Here is a 6000-nt window from a genome sequence, read left to right on the forward strand (position 1 = left end):
AGCTCCAAATCTTCAAATGTGAGTACATATCTTTGAGAAACTGAATAAACCAGGAAAGTAAAAAGAGACCACTGCTAGATTTGTCCAGTGGAGGATTTATAGAAAGTAGAATAACAGAGAAATTAGGAGTCATTTAATGGAAATAACTGTAACTTCTTTAACAACATTTGTTCTACTTTTAGTCTACCGTCTCTATGCTCCAACTGCATACTGCCCCCCTCTGGCACTTTCTATTAATGACAAAAATATCAGTATATTTTGTAATGCTTTACTAGGGTAGTTCCATAATTCATATTTAATTTGCATTATGGTACTAGGGAAATATTTTGTGGTTCTTTAAAAACATTAAATATTTTGATCAGCATTAGAATGGGCTAATATGTGTATTCTTTGTAAAAAATGAAAGTGGCTATTGATGATTAGATCTTGAATTAAGGGTATATTGTTAGTATTCTATATTATTTTTTTCCAGGAGAAACAGAAAACCACTGCTTTTGAGAGGGCCAGGCAAATATGACAGCCTGTCCTAATAACTCAGTTAAGAACTAGAGCTTAGTTCTTGCTTCTTGAAACTGATCAGGCAGTTTGAGAGGAATCCACAAATAAAGGAAAATCAATCTTCAGCAGCCCAACAGCAAGAATGAGGGGAAAAACATGTACCAGTCTGGAGCCACAGCAGCTTAAGGTAATAGGCAATAACCACATTAGGACAAAGTTTGGGACTTGTCCAGGACTGCCCCAAATATGGAAAAGCTATAGATAGCCTTAACCAGGCCCTGACTTGCCCTAACCAATTAAAATGTACTGATATGACTGCCACTTGCTTAAGGCAATCATATCTGAGATGACTTAACTGCCCCAGGAATTCCCCTTAGCTGTGGTTAAAAGGAGCCTGCAAGCTTCTCTTGGGGTCATCACCATTTTGCCTTCTGTAGGATGGTTAGCCAAAGCATGCTGGAATAATAAATGTTCTTGTTGATTGCATATGTGGAAAGTAGTCTATTATCGGACTTCTCTAGGACCCCAACACTTTTACTTTGTACATGTTTATATTTTAACTTACAAACTTTTCCTGGGGAGAGATAACACACACATCTACTCACCCTAGATAGGGAACCCACAACAGAACAGAATATGGGTACTATCCAAGTCCAAAATGGTGAACAAATAAGTGTTATTGGCTTTCTTACAGGAATGTGGATGAAGAGTAACTTACAAAAAGCAGAAATGGCGCAAAGAGAGCTGCATCACCAAAAGTCCACCCCAGCATGAGTGATAGCTCACAAAAGCTGGGAACCTGGAGCATACTGCACAGTCTAAAGGCAGTTAAACAGGTTACGTTGTCTTCCTGGCTGCTTGACTGTTTTTTTGACCAGCCTGCTCTGAGTCTTCATTCTTCTTTGCAGTTCTGCTTTGCTCTCTCTGCAAGGAACTCTCAGCTTTTTTTTTTTTTTTCCATTCTGGCAGAGTGTTAGGAGCCTAGTGTATCTAGTCAGTTTCAAGGACTTCCTGAAGCTATTTTGAATGGTTTACCTTCTTGCTGAAAGAATTTTCTGTGAGAGGCGGGGTGGGGAACGTTTCAGTCTCAGATGAAGTTGTTAGACAAAAGTTTCTGATAACCTGCAGCATCTTTGTCTTAGGCTCATAGAAGGATGTCTTCCTTTGCCTTCAATAGTGTTTCTTCCTAGCATACTATTTTCTTTTTTTATTTTATTTTATTTTACAATACTATTCAGTTCTACATAACAGCCACAGATTCCCTTGTTCTCCCCCTTCCTGCCCCCCTCCCCTTCCCCCCAGCACACCCCCCATTCCTACCTCCTCCAGAACAGGGTCTCCCCCGAGGACTGAGATCGACCTGATAGACTCAGTCCAGGCAGGTCCAGTCCCCTCCTCCCAGAATGAGCCAAGCGTCCCTGCATAAGTCCCAGGTTTCAAACAGCTAACTCATGCAATGAGCCCAGGACCTGGTACCACTGCCTAGATGCCTCCCAAACAGATCAAGCCAATCAACTGTCTCACCTATTCAGAGGGCCTGATCCAGTTGGGGGCCCCTCAGCCTTTGGTTCATAGTTATGTGTTTCCATTCGTTTGGCTATTTGTCCTGTGCTTTATCCAACCTTGGTTTCAACAATTCTCGCTCATATAAACCCTCCTCTTTCTAGCCGTGGATGTCTGCATACAGATTCCTCAGTCCTTGGATGGACATGAGTGGGAGCAATGAAGGGCGAGGGTCGAGGGAAAGAGAGTGGGAGATCCCAACTGGATCAAGAACAGAGAGGGAGAACAAGGAATAGGAGACCATGGTAAATGAAGACCACATGAGAAAAGGAAGAAGCAAAGTGCTAGAGAGGCCCACAGAAATCCATAAAGATACCCCCACAAAAGACTGCTGGCAATGGTCGAGAGACAGCTGAGACTGACCTACTCTGGTGATGGAATGGCCAAACACCCTAATAGTTGTGCCTAGCATACTATTTTCTAAGTCTAGTTTTCCCATTTTATAAGAATGCTAGTCACACTGCATTAAAAAATCTCTAAAGATTGTAATTAATTTTTATCTGCAAACACCTTATTGTGACTTAAGTTATGGCATAGTGGGAATTAGGACTTTACATATCTCCTTAATGTAGTAGATTAAAACTATAACAATATGCATCAAAAAGAAAGTGAGTGTATGTACAATGTACATATACATACATATTTTCAACACAATTCATGATTTGGCAATGAATTGGCTTTGCAAAGATAAGAGTCAACTGCTATGTAAAATATATTTATCTTGTATATTATTAGACACACATGTGACTTTTTAAATATTTGCAATCAAAAATTATAATATGACATTTATTGGCTTACTGTTAATTCATTGTCATTGATGATTTACTTCTAACCTAGAAGTTTAAGACAGCAGAAAGTATCATCACACTCTTCGTACAGTGGAAATACAAAGACGTTATTAGTGCGCTGTCCATTCTCCTTAGGCTAGAATTAAAGTGTTGGCTGTAGCCATCACCAAAAACTTACTGGTTGGTGGGAAAAATCATTTTTTCCTAGTTAGGACTAAATGGTATTAGAAGACTTTAGAGGATTAATAACTCTAGCAACTTTAGAGGACTAAAGTTATTATTTTCCTATTAGTGATGAAGTGATTTCAGTTCCTAGATGGTAACCTCATTTCCTGGCCAGATGTCTCCTGGATCACTACACATTGATCCACCAGCTGTGAACCAGGTGTTCAAATACACAGTCTTGCGTGGTCATTTCACTTTCAAACCACCACAATACTAATAGTAAACAACCCCCCACCCCAAATTAAACTTCTTTATGACAATGACATTTTCTGTGAGATAGATTAACAACTTTTAGAATTCATTTCTGTCTTTTTCTCTTTTTCCTTCTCATTCTCATGCACACAATTATACTCTTATTTGAAACATTTTTATATTGATACAAATGTAAATTTATATCTGTCATACTTTATATATGCTCTACTTCTGTTTAGGATATTCGGTATATTGATATATATTTAATATTATTGTCATATTGCATATCGCACTATATATTCCTACCTCTGTTATAAATATCTTGTGTATTGTCACCATTTTGAAGTCATCGTTCTTCACCATACATTTGCTTATAGACTGTTTACCTTATTTATGTGAAGCCTGAGTCCTTCGGTTATTTCGATAGATAAGATTTATAGATTTATAGTCGCCTATGCCTGTCATCTCTATAGTTACGTTAGTTAGGTTATCCAGATTTACAGATACATAGGTAAGATGGGCAGGTAATCTTCAAACACTTCATAGACCTGGAGAATATGGCATTTAAATAACTTAGAATTCTGTTGACGTGAGACACAATTGCTCCTGGCTGCACCAATTGATCCAGAGAGAATGTTGGGCTTCTAAGACATTTCCATTTGGAAGTTTGTCTTTTGGCACAAAATGGCCTACTGGGCAAAGAACTGCCCTTGCCTTGATGGCTGACAGTACAAATGCAATGCTCTCCTTTCTGGACAAGCGGGACACAAGGAAAGCGACCACTGTACTCTGCCAAGACAGGGTAAGATGGTCTTTCAGAAATCCTGCTTCTGAAAATGGTCTGTCAGATACTCTAGGCCTGTAGCCAATTTGAATGCACCAACAATGCTGAGAAACATTAGGTGACTGTCCAGGCTGCCAGCTGTCTTGGTCTACTCTTGCAAGATTCCCGAAAGTTGCTTGCATCCATCTACCATTTCTCAGGGACCATTATGTTCCTTCTCAGGTCTTTGATGGGATTGAAGACTAGCAGTTATAGTTACAACTTAGTATATATAATATCTTAGATAGAACATATTAAGTATTAGGTTCAGGTTCTTTAGGATAGGACACCTTTGAATGATCTTTATAACATGCTGTTTACCTATGCTCTATACTTCTCTGGATTTTAGTATGTGTTTCTTGCTTGATATTGTTTGCATTGGTTGTAGTTACATCTTATCTAGGTCATTATCTCTCATTATTTCTGGACAATATTTGATAACCATTCCTTTGTATATAGTCTTGTATTAGTTTAGAACCTTCTTATTTAGACAAAAAGGGGGAGATGTAGTGGGTAGCCATTCCAGCTTGGTTCTGGAAGTTCCAACCCCCATTGAGACTCTGGCAACTGTCACGCCTACGAGGCGGGGCGAGGGGAGGCGCCTGGGTACCCGAGAGCTGGATGGGCCAGCGCACGCTCTGGGCGCGCCCTCGGTGCCGGAACGCTGACCGGTGCAGATTGACTGTGCAGAGCTCTGGAGAACACTGCTGGACTGCATTACACCTTCCCCAGACCCTGCGACCTACCCATTACTTAATTTGTGAGTTACGCCATTAAATAAATATCCTTTTAACTACGTGGAGTGGCCAAAATAATTTCTCCAATACACTTACATGGACATATGTGTGGTTATTGTTTGGAGCATTAATTCTGATCCTTCTCAACCTCCTTTTGCTTGTGCTTATAGACTAGGAAACATTTTGACAGAATATATTATATTAATCTGTGGTAACTACAAGAGAGCCATGCCACCAGGAAGAATGTTTAATTGATGTACTTCACACGTGTTCTGTTAATTAGTTCTTTAGTGACCTGTCATCAGTCCTGGATCACATGATGAATATTACTACTTTGAAGTAGACTATGTCTCATGGATACATATACATGTTGTAAGAAGTGGAGAACTAGGAAAAAGGACAACTTTTGGAATATTCATTCAATAAACGATTTTCTATAGTAATTCTATAATAACCTTCACAAGGAAACGCCAACCAGAAAGCATCCCAGTTTCCTCATGCGTTGATAGCTATGTTATGCTTATGAGGAATAATGCATCTTAGCATCTACAAATAACATGGTTGTAAGTGGTCCAGCATTAACTCCCGATACTTCTCAGATTTTAAAACAAATTGTTAGTATTTTAATTGAAATAATGCATTAAAACTTATGGTGTTTTAGGAATTGAAAGTTCTTGCTCTTCTAGAGGTTTTAAGTATATGAAATTTATTTTTCTCACCCAACACTGTGCCCTTTTTATACACAAAAACTGAGGACATCAATCAGAGCAATAACACTGTAAGCTGTGGAAATGGCTAGAAAATTGCTACCTCTTGGAAAATGCTCTCCTGTTCTTCTCTTCCAACCCATTCTCTGAGTTGAGCTTTCATTGTGGCCTGAGACACTTGCAAGTTCCTGTACCTGAGTGCTCCTCCCGGCCATGATTCATTTTATTTAACAACATATTCTAATGAGTCCATTTTCATTATTTTGTATAATATTACGTTTAATTTAAATTCACCCCAAGACAAGCCTCTTATTTATGCCCTAATATAAACCTGAAAGTACAAATGAAGAGGCTTCTAGATGCTGTTGAGGGAATATGTGTATAATTTATAGAGGTCATTCAGCTAGCAACTGCCAGATATCATATTCATCTCTACGTCAAAAATTCTAAAATACTAACTCTATATT

The sequence above is a fragment of the Peromyscus maniculatus genome, chromosome 21, assembly GCF_049852395.1.
Source record: "Peromyscus maniculatus bairdii isolate BWxNUB_F1_BW_parent chromosome 21, HU_Pman_BW_mat_3.1, whole genome shotgun sequence".
In the NCBI taxonomy this organism is placed as follows: domain Eukaryota; kingdom Metazoa; phylum Chordata; class Mammalia; order Rodentia; family Cricetidae; genus Peromyscus; species Peromyscus maniculatus.